At 37.2% G+C, this 16,410-nt stretch overlaps 1 protein-coding gene across 2 annotated transcripts in view; it reads right to left on the bottom strand.

Annotated features, from left to right (window-relative positions):
- The window catches only part of PLEKHG1 (pleckstrin homology and RhoGEF domain containing G1), a 229,563-nt gene that overhangs the window by 162,477 nt on the left and 50,676 nt on the right, over positions 1-16,410 (bottom strand). For both annotated transcript variants that reach the window (XM_082633368.1, XM_082633367.1), the window contains one exon: positions 9,626-9,684. The gene's annotated coding sequence lies outside the window, so the exon portion shown is untranslated. The remainder of the gene's footprint in view (positions 1-9,625; positions 9,685-16,410) is intronic.

Consider the following 16,410-nt stretch of genomic DNA (forward strand, 5'->3'; position numbering starts at 1 on the left):
TCAGCATTCAAATAACTGGGATCTAATTGTGACTTTAATAAGAATTTCCCTAATAAATGATGATGTTGATCATCTTTCATTTGCTTATTTGCCAACTGTATCTCATTTTTAGTGAAGTATCTGTTCAAATCTTTTATTAATTTTTAATGATGTTTTGTTATTATTGCATTTTTAGAGTTCTTTATATATTTTTATCCTATATGTATATTATATTTTCTCCCAGCCTGTGAATTATCTTGTTTATTTTCTTCTGTGTCTTTCAAATAAAGAGATTTTTTTAATTAAAAAAAATAATAATAAAATAAAAATAGAAGACCCATCATGAACAAAATGGTCCCTTCAGTTTAAAAGTGCCACCACATTTTTATCTCTAAACGATCTCTTCTCTGACTCTTCCTCAGGCTTATTTTTTATAGCAACATCCTCCCCACCAGACTGTCCCAGCGGAAAACCTGGCCAGGAGGGGAGGGGAGAAAAAGTTACCTGGACTGAAGAGGCAAAGAAGAAAAATGAAAGTCTGCCCAAGAAAAAAATTTAGGCCTAGAAAATAATAGTTATGAAGACAATTAGAGTATTTCCTATCTTGGAGGTACTCCAAGAAAATAAAACATGAGTGTATATACAGCCATGTTTTAAGATTGCCCAGGGTTTAAAAGGCAGTTTTGTGAGAAATACTGGATAGTAAGATTTCTTGGAGTTTCAAAGTTTACTCTGCCATATTCTTCACATTCAGAACTATGAACAAAGAAATTTGGGCTAATCATGCTACATGAAGACATTTACCCGGGAACCCTCTGTACTTAAAACCAATACGCAGGCTATTGATTTCATCTGAATATATGTGAACCTTCTTAATTTTGAATCCAAAGAGTTTGTGAATAGTTAGTTACATATCAGGCACCAGGCTATAGATCATATGCCTAAGACCTAGTCCTGCCTTTGAAGTGTTTTAGTCCATTAGAGCAGGAATTAACAACACTCAAGAAGGATTTTTAAGACCACAAAGCAGCGTCAAGAGGCACTACATAATTAAAATTGCTAAATGAATGGTTCTGAAGCTAACTTACATACGAGGAAGCAGATAGAATCAGGCTGGAGTCATTTATGAAGGAGGAGGAATCTGAACTGAGTTTAAGAGGATAGATAAGGTCTCAATAAAAGTGTTACTGCGATTACCCTCCAGCTCCATTTGAGAGCCTGCCAGCCTCTCACCACAGCTGGCATTGTACATGCACTCTCTGGACCCACAGCTAGACTGTAGTGAGTTTATCGTCATGATTTTATAGCTGAGGATAGCAAAAAACATGCCTGAGGCCTCCCAGGAAGGAGATGAGCAGCCCAGGTCCAACTGACCCCAGAACCCACGGTGTTTCCCTCATGACAACTCCAAGGAGTGGAGACAGTTCTGGGTGGCAAAATATAGACTTTTCTAGAACAGCTGACTTCAAGATGAAAAGCAAAAATAGGTCAGAGCTTATGGAGCAAGCAACAATGTATCCCTGTGAGTTTTAGACTAGACACCTGGCATAATTAACCCAGCCCTGTGGGTGGACCAGGCTGGTGGACAGCATGAACTGCAGGTTCATGAATTTGGAAAAACCAGAGAGAAAGAGAATCTGGTTCTTCTTCTCCAATGTGGTACCACAGAGGTACGTGGCATGGCTGAGCTGCAGGGGTATCCCACATTCCAGGGCAGCAAAGAAGATGGTGGACTTGGACTTGGAGTTGTACTTGGGTATTTATAACTCGTCCTGTTTCTTAAAACTACTGGTTGTGAGACTTCGGGCAATGACTTAAATTTCTGAGAATTTCAGTCTCCTAACCTTGAAGCCCAATTCATGATGATAACTGCACGAAGCTAAAAGGATGAAATGAGAAAAAGCATATAATGTGTAGTGTGTGGCAAACATTCAGATATTCACTTTTCCCTTTTCTGAAGTCTGTGGAAATGGAAAAGAAGGGCTGAGACAGATAGGGAAGTAAATTTAGGGAGATCTAGTGACAAATTAGGTATCAGGGGTGGAGGCGGGAGGTGGGGGAGGAAGGGAGAGAGATGTCAGATGTGCACTTGAAATGATAAGCCTGCACAAAAATATCTTCATTTTCCTCAAATAGGAGTTAAAATGTAGTTTTAGGAATAAGTGGCCTTAGAGGTGACTGGGAGATCCCCAATTGAAAACACTCAGGAAAGAGTTAGAAATGAGACGGAGAGCTTAGAAACAAAAGGGAGACCAGAAAAAAAAGGATTTGGTGATCATTTGCCTAAGAGCCTGTTTGCTATAATATTCCATTTATGAGGACTTGTGACATTGCTAAACTCTGTTTTTCTTTGAATGACTATGCTTTAGAAATCAAAGGAATATATATGAAGTTACAACATTTTAAGAAATCCAATCCCACATTTTTTAAGACAAAGAATATTAAAAGAAAATACTCTACTTAATACAGGACTTAAGATCAATTGCAACTCCCGTCTTTCAATTTAAAACACAATGATTGCTTTAATACCTGACTTAACTCTAGAAAGCCTTTATCACAAATGTAATCTGCCTCCAGAACAGGCTTTCCTTATGGCATAGAAAAGTCATGATGGTGTAAGGCAATAGAGCACAGATTTTAAAATTATGCATACCTTGGAAAATGCAGCTGAAACAGCAATAGCTGGGATCTGAAATGAGACAGGAAGCAAGGGGCCAAGACAGGGGCGGAGGGGATGTCAGCTTTATTAGTCAACATGAATACAGGCCTTGCTTACCCAAAGCTATGGTGGATAATTCTGTTGTACGGACTTCCTAAGCTTGATGAATCTGGTCCAGTGCTTCTACAAGTTTCTCAAATATTACAACTAACTGTCTGTTCCAGACACTAGATTCATTATCTACAGCTGCCAAAAGCAGATCTGGCACCACTGGACTCATCTGGTTCTTCTGACATTCTAAGTGACGGCCTTTCCGTGCCTATTAGATGGCCCCTTTGCAAGCCCTGGGCAGGTCTATCCAAGGTTCATCATCAGCGGCAGATGTTAAAAACATGAGACCTTCAAGAATCCTCTGCAAGCCCATACTTCATGGGGATTGGATATTCTATCTGATTTCCAAAACACAACCATTATCTTGCACCTAGCTACATAACAAGTGAATAATTTATTAACCTCTGTGTATCTAAAGTACAGCTTTGAAATACACAAAGGAAAAACTGATAGAACTAAAAGAAAAAATTAACAATCCACTCAACACAATTAAGTTCCAAAACAGCTCCCTCAGAAAATGACAGGTCAAATAGAGCAAAAGTTAAGTAAGGATACTGATGATTTGAATAACAGTTAAATGATTTTTATTTAATTGATAACTTTGTACCCAACAAAAAAATAAGCATTATTTTCAAGACATGGGACATTCACAACTGAATAATTTATATGGGAAGTACATCTCTTTGGATCATATTTCTAGGTCCTTTGGTACTCTAAATTTCTGTTACCACTTTTTTTTTTTTTTATCACATACTGCTTCACAGAAAGGTTACTTGTTAGATGTGTTTTACCTTCTCTGATGTACGTTACAACCTTTCCAAGGACAGAAGCCTTGTCTTCTTGCCTTTGCATCCATCACAATACTTAGTGCTTTACACAAAGTAAACATTCATTTATAAAATGATCATCCTGAAACAGATCACTTTTCATGATGTATCAGTAACAACCTATGCTAAATAATTTTATGCTATCTCTTCCAATAAGGAGTCCCTCAGAATCTGTCAAATGTTATTAAGTTGGAGGCAGTTTAATAGCAAAAGGTCTAAGGAAACTTTCTTCCACAGTAGAATTTCAGAACACTGAATGTCACCCTTTGCTGATCCCTGATCCCTTTGCCAGCGGCTTAGCTGAATGCTTCAAGATGCTTCACAAGCTGTATGCATGGAACATACAGGTCAGTCTGAGGGGAGAGCAAAACGGGAGGGAATCCCTCACCATCAAACTCAGGGCTGGTTCCATTACTGGTTATCCAGATGGAGCTCTTGGAGTCACTGTATAGAGTTTTATCCTCCAAATGTCCTCTCTGGCTCCTCCGACCGAGACACGTCACAATTATGGCTTCAATTCGTCTATATTTCTTCCCATAACCCATTTCTGTGTTTGTGCTGGTCACTTCCTCTTTCCATACTACATTGGCATTTACCAAGCCATCTTCCACAGAACAACACAGTAATAGGTCAAAAAACTAGCAGGTGGGGAAGGGGGCTTTGGGGAGGGAGGAGGAATTCCATTTCAATAAGTCTGAGAACCTTGCCTGTAACACTTCCTTGTTGAAGACGTACAGTTCAGGGCAGCATAGTAAAGGCTCTGCAGAAAAAGTAATCATTAACCTTGCTTAAATCCCAAACTTATTTGACCATGAAGCCCCCCTCCCTGTCCTTGTTTTTGACAGAAACCTATTACCATAATTCCACAAAACTGAGAACATACTGTCCTGAGAATCCTCTTATGCTCAGTGCAGGAACAGGAACTAGTTCCTTATTCCAAAGGTCTTCCCTTCACGAGAAAACAAGTACCTTTTTTTTTTTTTTTTTTAAACTTATGTCCTTTTTCTCTCAAAAATGGTTGGGTACTTCCCCTCATACCTTTCCAGATATAATGAAGGATCTACAATGAAGAAGTCCTCCTCCTTCACCTCTCCTCCCCACCAAACAGTGTCTAGTCTCTATACCAGCTTAAGGTATGCAAACTTCCAGAAGATATTAAAAAATTTTTTTTAAATTTTAATTGTGGTAAAATACATATAAAATTTATCATCTTAACCATTTTTAAGCGTACAGTTCCGTAGTGTTAAGTACATTCACACTGTTATGCAACCCATCTCCAGAACTCTTTAAAAGGAGATATTTTTTAATAGAGGAGAGGTGCCCATACTCAGAAAGCCAAATCTGTACGTCTTTCTGAACGTGTAATTTTGTGCTATATTTTTGTAACCACTACATTTAGTTATTATAACACTTTTAATTTTCAATTATCCTTTAAAAATTATTTTCATGCCACCAACATGTTAAGAGATAATCAAGGGATTTTGCAATGGAAGAAAACTGATGGAAAGCATCTCAATGACTTTTTAAAGATCCCACTGCATTAAGTTCCTGTCCTCTAGCTTAGTGCCAAGAATTGCACCAGATGGGTATATTATTAGCAACGTCTAGCACAATATAATTAGTTATTTATTCACAATGTCAATCATTTATGCTGTAGCCACCGATAATTCTGTTAGCTGCCTTCCAATAAATCTATCAGCCTTAAGTAAAACACTTCCTGGAACACAGTGGCAAGGTCACTTACAGGATATGAAAAGGGCTGTGCAGTGTTGATTCCTCACTGAGCATCCTTCACTGCATTGTTTGTAAGTCTTAAGGGTAATAAGCCACAGTATTGCAACCCCACAAAGCCTTCAGCTTCAAGACTTTTGAGGTACCACAGAGCATGTGGGCCTCCTGCAATTGCTCATGAAAGGGCCGTGAGAGTCCTCAGCTAGGGATGGAAGATGCTAGAGTGATGTTTATTCCCTCCAGAGAAGAGCATGACCACATGGTAGGGTTCAGAAAATGCTAGCAAGAATTGTAAAGGATGCCCCGAGCACCCCAGTGCCTGGTGTGTACCTTGGAAAATTTAAGTGGCATCTCTCAGATACTCAGGCAGCTCTAGGCTGTGTGCTCTTAAACTCCACTTTCCTCAAAGAACCGGGGCAGGTGAAACCCTGGACAAAAGGGCACCAAGAATTAAATGTATAGGAAAGCTTATTCAGGAAAAAAAATATGTTTATATGAGTATGCGTACACACGTATCTTTTTGGTGGTATTTCAAAGATGTAGTCTTTTGCACAGGCTCAGCAGTCATGGCTCACGGGCCCAGCTGCTCCACGGCATGTGGGATCTTCCCAGACCAGGGCACGAACCCGTGTCCCCTGCATCGGCAGGCGGATTCTCAACCACTGCACCACCAGGGAAGCACAGGTGTAGTCTTTTAAAAAAATTATTTTATTAATGTAAAGATGATTTACAATGCTGTGTTAATTTCTGCTGTACAGCAAAGTGATTCAGTTATTCATATATATAAACATGCTTTTTCAAATTCTTTTCCATCATGGTTTACCTCAGGATATTGAATATAGTTCCCTGTGCTCAACAGTGGGACCTTGTTGTTTATCCATTCTATATGCAAGAGTTTTCATCAAAGATGTAGTCTTGGGCTTCCCTGCTGGCGCAGTGGTTGAGAATCTGCCTGCTAATGCAGGGGACACGGGTTCGAGCCCTGGTCTGGGAGGATCCCACATGCCGTGGAGCAACTGGGCCCATGAGCCACAACTACTGAGCCTGCGCGTCTGAAGCCTGTGCTCCGCAACAAGAAAGGCCGCGATAGTGAGAGGCCCGCACACCACGATGAAGAGTGGCCCCCGCTTGCCACAACTAGAGAAAGCCCTCGCACAGAAACAAAGACCCAACACAGCAAAAATAAATAAATTAATTAATAAACTCCTACCCCCAACATCTTCTAAAAAAAGATGTAGTCTTGAAGCTGAATACCACAAACACACACACACACAAACACACACACATCATACCAAGAGAAAATAATGCATTCTAATTCCTTTGGGGTCAAAAACTGTGAAAAATAGGCCTATACTCCTCTGATTTTTCAAAAATTAGCTGGAGAGAGCGGCGCTTCTCCCTAGAATTCTCTTGTTTTCCTAGCTTAATTTGATCAACTGGTACCCAATGGCATCTATTGGCCTGCTACCCTGGAGAGAACAGTTCTTATCTATAGTTTGTGGGTAACAAAGTGGTAGATTATTATTTTATACTGATGTACCATATACATTTTTGTGTACATGCCCAGATATTTGCTAGTCTGAGAACTAGAAGTTTTGCAGTTCACTTATATACCCCAAACAATTTCAGAACACTTCAGAAGTATAACATGATTTTGGGGGGGGGTTATCAATTTAATTATATGTATTTACATGTAAAATAAACAATTGTTTTAGAAATACAGGGGTACTTTTTCCTTTTGGAGGGCTAGGAAGAGGGAGCGTGGGGTGGCCTGGACCAGCCTGAGACCAGCATGGGGTGAGGGGAGTCTAGTGGGGCACCAAGGTGGAGAAGGCCATCAGAATACCTTTTCTGTTGTTGTCTTAAGAAGTTCTAGAAGGGAATTCCCTGGCAGTCCAGTGGTTAGGACTCCGAGCTTCCACTGCAGGGGGCATGGGTTTGATCCCTGGTCGGGGCACTAAGATCCAATAAGCCACACGGCACAGAGAAAAAAAAAAGTTCTAGAAAAGTAAAAAAGCTCCTTCTAACCAGCTATTTTTGTGAAAGGGTAAACTGAGTCTCGAGATGGAGGCTGACCACTGCAGGGTGACCCACCCCTCCAGGCACTGGAGATGTGGCCCTTCCAGTATCCGATCTCCACCGTTGTTACCTCAAACCAGAGGCCTGGAGCCCTAGTTCTTGGGAGGGGGAAACATGACTTTTCTAAAGAAGGAAATTAGCTCATTCATTCTTTCAGCAAACATTTGAGCTTCCCTTATGTCTGGCTTTTTCTAGGGTATATAGCAACAAGCAAAACATGCAAAGACCTGGCTCTGAGGGAGTTTATGTTTGAGTGGGTACCAATTTTGAAAAAGAAGTTCATCAGACATTCAACACACTTACTTTAAATGAACAAGTGACTTTTAAAAGACATTCTTATCTGGTCACTGCAGTTGAAGACTGACAAAGCTATTTTCTCCAACACTAGATCATGGCTTCAGAAACAAACAAAACCGGATCAGTCATGGTAAATGAAAATGTCACGTACTCAGTAACACAGATCAGCAACCACGGAAGATCTAAGAGCTAAAGTCTACATGCCCACAGCAGCAAGGAGCAGGGGTCACCACTGTTCTCATGGAACACACACTTCTCAGGCAAAAATGCTTGTCCAAAATGGGACCAAAGAACCCTGAGCTAGTCCCGCTTCCCCTTCCCTTATTTTGCGTATCATATTACAAAGCAAACAGAATATCAGTGGGTCTCTCAGGGGAGAAAATATTTATTTTATTCTAAGAAAACATCACGAATAACCACAGCTATCGAACCTAACAAGATGTCATTTCTTTCTTTGGAGATGAACCGTTTATCTCTCTGGTGAGCAGACAAGTCTATGAACTCATTTCCAGAGAAGGTAATCATTTCTGAAAAAGAAATGATTATTCCACTTCAAAAAAGAAAAAAAAAGCGTTCAAATGACTGAATCTGTCACATATATAGAGTGTGCCTGACTGTGATCCAGGTAGGGGCACATGATGATTTTCTTGGGCTCTGAGGCACTTTGGTCCCTTCCTCCATAAAAAAGAATATTAAAAATTATATTTTATGACTGCATTGGTATAAAGAAAAATATAATCCAGGCTGGGTTCATTATTTTATATTCACTATTTTTCTATTTATTTTTGGGGAAAGAATTAAAATTAAAACATTTTCATGGGCCACTAAAAGTATCACGGCCCCAGGCACTGTGTGTAATGGGTAAGTCAGCTCTGGACCTCAGACTCGTGATTTTTAAGCTACTCAGCATTCTAGTCATACATTAGACAAACGAACTTCTAGGACTTTCTTGTCAGTAATGAAGATCTGCGGTAAGAAAACCACTATTTTACCAGTTAACAAAATACCGATGAACTCTGAACTCCAACACAAGCAAAGACATCTTTACTCCATTAAAATACCATTTGTCTTTGTAATAACTTTGAGTACCTCAACAAGAATAATGCAGTGTATCAAATATTCATAATTCCAATAAAGCACGATTATTTTGCTAGTTAAAGGCAGACTCTAACCCCTTGTTGCACTTATGCTTTAATGTTATTTTTATTTTACTGTTTGGTTAAAAAAAAAAGACCTGGTGTAGAATTGAAAGTATAAATGAGTAAAAGGATAATGCTGTGCTTACCAGGACTGAGTTTCTTCACATATTCCTTCCATTCTAGTAAGCATTTGATATGGAATTGAGTAATAATGTCAGTTTAACATTTCAAGTCTTGCCAAATAGCTTATGATGTGGTCAGAGTATGATAAATTAAAGGACTTAGGAAGGGAGAAACAGAATAATATAACTGCCTAGACCTTAAAAAAGGGGTATATCTCCCTCCTTCCTTTCCCTCTTATTGTTCATTGTGGTTTTTCAAGTACTACCACCACAAAATTGCATTGAGATTTTAAATCTTAAAGAAAAAAGAGGAACTTGAAAAGAACAGGAAGAACTTTTCTCACCAATGAAAAGCATTTAAAATATTACCCAAGAGACTGACTCATTAACAGTAGAGGGCCAACAGGAAGAAGAAATGATTCCATTTTGGGTCACACTATGGTCTACTCTTCCTGACTCCATTTTATTCCTCATGTATTCCTTTGAAATATGAATTTTCTTTTGTATTTCACCCTCTGGTTATAATATTTGTTATTCTGTCTTACAAAGTAGTTAAAAAACAATATAAATTTGGCTCTTAGAGGATACTTACACAAAAACACCTAACAAACCTAAATTATGAATTTATTAATCTTTTAGCATGTTTCATATTCAAGTGGTAAAAAAATGAAAACAGCTCACTTTTATGGTTGAAGCCTTTCCAGTGTCTTCACCCACCAACTGCTAACATCCGTCTCCACCTGTAGCAGAAACACAAAATATAAATTGCTTTTTACTTTTCCAGAATGATTTCAGTGGAACATGGATGAGAAATCTGGGCCAATTTTAAGGGGCAAAAGGAAGACTGGATGCAAAAAGACCATAATTTTCCTAGGAAAAAGTCACCTATGCTACTGGTCTATAATGGACCTATAGCAATAATCATAACAATTTAATTTAAAAAACAACTTACAGGGTGTGGTGTTACAAAGTTACTGTCCAATCTTGATTTTCCCTTTCCCTTGAAATACTCAGAAAATCTAAAAAAGACTTGAACTTTCAATAGCGCTAAAAATTAAGTTCAATGACTTGCCAGGAGCCAAGAAGAATTTCCTCTACCAGGAAGAGAGATGAAACTCCAAGGAGCAGAAGGAGAATGGATGATTTCACTCAGTCTCAGCCCTCGTATCCTTATCTCGGAAACGCAAGTCTTCCACAGGATGTGAACCGCCTTCTAAGGCCATGGTCACTCTATCCCTGAGCTCCTCTCTATGGCTGTAGCCAATAATTCCTCTCAGTTTCCCTCTTTGCAAAGCACTTGGGGTGGGAAGGTAGAAGTTAATGGGAGTGATGCTTAGATGTGGTGAAATCTGGGGTTGCTTTTTTTCTGGTCACTATTTTTGAAAAGAAAGAACCACAGACATTATATAGGAAAAACAAATGTGCCTAGAAATGTATCAGATAGGTATCTTCATGAACAAAAGTTACTTGAAAATATTTCCAGTTGACTGAGGGATGAATCCAAATAAAAAGAGTGAAAAAGTAGTCACGTAGTAGCATGGCTGCTAAGTGTTAAAAGCAGTAAATAGGGAATAAAGTATGCTAATTATTCTAAAACCAGTCCAAATAGAGTGCAAACTTCCAAATTTTTGGGGAAAATGTCTAATAAAAACATTACTATAATAGTTAAGCTCATCTAAGTCTGAAATCCTGGATCATGTTATGAAAAACGGGGAAATGAGTGGGGATAGGTGGTAAAAGCAAGTTAATTTCATTTGGGGTGGGGAGTAAGAAATGCAGTTTTACTTGTGACACTAGTAACTGTTTTTGTTTTTTTTTAAACTGGAGAGAACAAAGCAATAAACTGCATATTTAAACTTAAGTTCAAAAACAGCAATAAAGGTAATATAGGAAAGGCAGAAAAAAATAAAAGCAGGAATTTTTGATTTTGATATTTAAAAAACAGTCACTGGTTCATTATAGAATGAAATGTCTCATAGACAGATTTCAGGCAAATCTAATCTTAAAATCCAACACGAAACTCGAATTACTAGAAGAACATATCACAGATATGGAAGAGATGATAAACTTGAGAATGCCATATAAAAAGATCCTTGGGAATAAATTTGAACATCAATGGAAACAGTTTTCTAAGGTGGTATTTAATTATTAAAACTGAACCAGAAATATAAAAGCTGAAAGGCTAAGAAATATGGTTCACTTCAAGGATTAGACAACTCCCAAACTGTATAAAAAGCTTTCAGGATATAAAACAAATGAGACTCTTCAGTTTGTTTGGTGAAGCTTATCAGATAACCTAATCTGATAAGACACAGAGAAGGAAAAAAGTAAGAGGCTTATTTGACTTAGATAAACAAGATGGAAGAACATCAAATAAAGTGCTCAGAACTCTTGATTTCTAGTAAATTAAAATAATGACACAACAATATAAACTGGGCTTATTCTATAAATAGTATATAAATAAATCTCTTACGCTGTATCAATAGATCAGATCAACACGTATTCATATTTCCAAAGATGACAAAATAGCATGTGATAAACTCAGCACTTACACCTGATAACCTCTCAGTAATCTAGAAATAGAAAGATCACCTACTATGATTTTTAAAAAGATCTAAAACCAACAGACAACATTTTTGCTAAAAAGTCAGGAATAAAATAAAAAGATGTTCACAAAGTATTAGTGAAAGGAAATGAACAGACCAAATACCACCATCAGCAGGTGCAAGGCTGAATACCTAAAACTCAAGAGAAATATCTAAAAATAACCCTGTTGGAAATAGTAAGGGTGGTATCAGATGATTTGAAATACGTAAAAAGCAATGCTTTTTGTCCAGTGGTAGCAAAGGCCAGTCACAAACAAATGAAAAAAAAAGACAGTCTGAAAACAGGTCATATTCAGAAAAATTATGCTTAAAGAACCTATATAGAAAATGTTTAAGGAAATCTTTAGGACAATGGTTTCCTCATGAGAAATGTTGAGAAGTATAAATGTACTTTTTTAGAAATGGAAAAATAAAAAGCATCATCTAGCCAGGAAACTCAATATGAGGTAAACTAATGAATTTATATTTTTGGTCTGTAGAAGGTGAAGTACCATTATAGGAATATGAGAACAGTAAGAGGCTTTTATAATCAGAGAGGCTTATTTATAGGTGAATACTTGAGGATCTCAGAGGCTGTTCTATAAATTCACAATAGAATTTTTAGAAAAAAACACATTAAGAATATTTGATTATCCGGCCTTAAGTGCAAAATGTACTGATAGATTATACTCACAGCATTAAATACAAATAGAATTTGATATAAAAATACCCCCAAACACTTCACTACACTTCTGAAGGTTGAGGAAATGTTATAAATAGCCATCAATGTTATATTTCTGGAAAGAAAATGTTAATTACACTTCACTGAACCATGATAAAACAGGTCACATTTTATTGCTTTTGGCCAAAGAACAATGTGAAACTTATAGTCAGGAGTACATGCAAGGTGGTGTTTAAAATAAGTTCTATAGGCAAACCACAACTAATGTGAGTTTGAGAATAAAAATAAATAAAATGTCAGGGTTGGTTTTATAAAAAGGAGACACAAGTCCAATATGTCACCATGTCTTTTTAGCTACAGTGTCTAAAATAAGCTTACCTCTCATTTTAGACAACAGAGTGAGGAGAGAAACTAAAAGCCAAGTGTTTCTGACAATAACTATGGGATCAATGTCACAAAAGGGTTCACATTTACTCTTTATATCAGGACAAAATTAAAGGCCTGTTAGCTTTGGAGGATGATGATACTGAGTGACTAGGTAAAAACAGGTTTAATGGGCTGAGTTTGGCAGGGTTTAAACAAGGAACAATTTAAAGTCATGTTCGATAAAAACACTTCTACTTATGATAATGACTGTGCAAATACCCAAGGCATAGACACTTTCCCTAAAAATGTCAACTATTTGAAATACAGGAGCCCCAAAGACTTGCCCATAAGCATGAAATCTGTTATCTTTATTTCTTGAGTAAAACACATAAAACTTCATAGAAGAAACAAGTGAAGGTGAAAACTCACAAAAAGGGCTACCAGAAATCACAGAATTTTAGACCAGCGTAGACTATAATGTACTCAATAGCAATAAGACCAAAAAAGGGCAACTTTCCCAATGTTCATGCCCTAAGTATCTAGAAAGTGTTCCTTAAATAAGTAACACAGATGGTCAAGTAGACAAAAACAAAGCGAGTATTTTTGAGGGGATACACAGTTTGATCATGTAAATCCAAAAGGAGTCTCTGTATTCAGACCGGAGTCCAGCGCCTGCCCCACACCTGCCATCCTGGGGGGCCACTCCACGTCTATCCATTCTGATTTAAGAATGCCAGGTAACTCGGGACTCTAGGTCCACTTTGACGTAAAGACCACTTTCTCTCTTCCACTTGCCCTTCTTTGAGCTGCCTCATTTCCTTCATAGACCATAAGCAAGCAACAGTAGCTAGTGAAATACAAACCTTAATTTGGCTGCTGAAAGGGGGCAGAATAATATCCTCTATAATTTTGGAAGCCCAACATCCATCTACCCTCCTTCTGACAACCATACCAGCGTTTCCCTCTCCTTTGTCCTACTATCTGCCCAGGTGCTCTGAATGAAATCAATTAGGCTAAACAATTCATCATATTTCATCTCCCTGATTACTGTGATTGGTGCATGGATAGGTGCGTGACCCAAGCCACACCAATCAGGATCAATGAGACCTAAATGGGGTATTTTATTAAAATTACTAAGGAAGCAGAACTTTTCCTGCTTCTATGAGACACGAACAAGACAGGATTTAGAGGCCAGAGTTGCTGTAGCCATTCTGCAAACATGTGGGGCATGAAAATGAGCCTACATGGAGGAATCTCATTCTGATCAATTCTGTGTGCTTTTGAACTATAAAACAGATCTATACATGCTCCAAGGTGACTTACTTTCTTCCACTCAATATAACGTTGGTGAGGGACTTCCCTGGTGATGCAGTGGTTAAGACTCTGCACTCCAAATGCAGGGCACTCAGGTTCCATCCCTGGTCAGGGAACTAGATCCCACATGCATGCCGCAACTAAGAGTTTGCATGCCACAACTAAGGAGCCCGCCTGCTGCAACTAAGACCTGTTGCAACCAAATAAATAAATAAATATTAAGTTAGTGAGATTCCTCCATGTCATTTTGCACTGTAATTATTTGTGCAGATGGAGAGTATTTCTTTGAATTTCACTGGATACTTCGTGGTATATTTATACGCTCTACTGTTAGATCTTTAGATTGTTTCCATTTTTCTTTCCTATACAAGCAATGTTGTACATGACTCCTGTATTCACACTTCTACATTGTATTTATTTAAACTGGAACTGCTGGGTTGTTCATCATACACATGTTGAACTTTACTGGGTAATGCCAATTTTTTTTCAAGAGTAATTGTACCAATTTACACTCCACCCAGAGTACACACATACCTCATTTTATTGTGCTTTACTTTATTGCACCTTGAACATACTGCATTTTTATTTATTTATTTATTTTTAGAAATTGAAAGTTTGTGGTAACCCTGTGTTGTCAGATGATGGTTAGCATTTTTTAGCAATAAAATATTTTTAAATTAAGGTATATAGTTTTTTTAGGCATAATGCTATTAAGCACTCAATAGACCACAGTATGTAGTATAAACATAACTTTTATATGCACTGGGAAACCAAACAATTTGTGTGACTCGATTTATTGTGACACTAACATTATTGCAATGGTCTGAAACTGAACCTGCAATACCTCTGATGTATGCCTATATATGAGAGTTCTTTTCACTCCATATTATGGCCAACACCTAATACCATAAACTTTTCATTATAGCTATTCTGGTGGGTGAGAAATGGTATTACTGTGGTTTAAATTTGCATTTACCTAATTACTAATGAAGTTGAACATAACTTCATTTGTGTGTTGGCTATTCACATTTCCTTCCCTGTGAAAAACTTGCTCATACACTTTGCCCATTTTTCTATTGAATTATTTTTTTCTTATGAATTTGTTGGAGTTATTTATATATTCCCCAAAATGTAAATCCATCTGTTTGTTATGGGTTATGGTTTATCTTCAGTCTCTTGACAAAGAGAAGTTCTTAAATATGATGCAGTTATATATGTCTCTTTATGGTATAATGATTTTTCTGTCTTGTTTAATAAATTCTTTCCCTACCCCAAGGACATGAAGATATTCTTCTATGTTTCTTTTAAAAGTTTTATAATTGTGTATTTTGTGTTTAAGTCCTTGATCCATTTGAAATTAAATACTATGTATGCTGCAAGGCAGGTGCCATTTTCATTTTTTCCATAAGGATAAGCTATTACCCCAGTATCATTTATTTATTCTTTCCACTGATTTGCATTTCAGCTGTGTCACATAACAGGTTTCTATATAAATGTGGGCCTGTTTCAGAAATACTGTTTTACTGGTCTAATCACTTATCCATATTGCCAAAATTACAGTGTCTAAATCATTTTGGCTTTATAACAATATAAATATCTCTAAATCCTTCTACCTGTTTCTTCTTAAGGATTCTTTTGGCTATTTCTGGATCTTTGTTCTGTATAAGTTTGAGAATCAACCTAAGTTCCAGCAAAAACATGTTGAATTTTGACTGGGATTGTACTGGATCTATATTTGGGAGAACTGACATCTTTATAATAATGAGATCATCTATGAATATCTTATGCCCCTCCAATTATTTAGATCTTTTAGAAGTATTTTTCAATAAAGTTAAAGTTATTCCAGTGTCTACATAAAGATTTTCATCAAATATGTTTCTAGGAACTTAATTTTTGTTATTATTGGAGAATATATCTTTTAAAAATATGTACTGCTTTTTCTAGAAAGGCTATTAACTTGAAAAAAATGTATTTGGAAATATACAGAAAAGTTGCAAAAGTAAGAACTGTGGTTCTTAGATTTTTCTTGTCAAAAGCTTATTAGTCGTTTCAGAGAACCAAGTTTTGATTCTGGGATGCCATATGTACTTATAATTGTTCAGACATAAGCAAAAAACCCCATCAGCTACAGAATTCACAATAGAAACTGGCTGACCAAAGTGGGAGTGGAGGGGGAAAATTTAAATGATCAAACATTTTAGAATAAGAGTGTTAAACAATCACAAAAATTTTTCATTCAAGCAGGCAATTATTTATATGCCTCAGACTCAATTTTTATTTTTCCATTCAACAAGTATTTAGGATCTATTATGCACAGACATACATTTCTATTCCCACAGAGACCTCCAAAGACGGACACTTTACAGCTTTCCTTGCAAACTCAATTCAATTTCCATTTCTAATTTGATATCTCTAATTGGCCTTTGTTTGAGCTCTCTAATTGGCATGTATCTAAAGAGATCCAGTGGGTCTCAACCACTTAAAAAAAACCCAAACCCTAGAATTTGGAAGTGGAGACT

This window comes from Mesoplodon mirus, assembly GCF_964341445.2.
Source record: "Mesoplodon mirus genome assembly, chromosome: 10".
NCBI lineage: Eukaryota > Metazoa > Chordata > Mammalia > Artiodactyla > Ziphiidae > Mesoplodon > Mesoplodon mirus.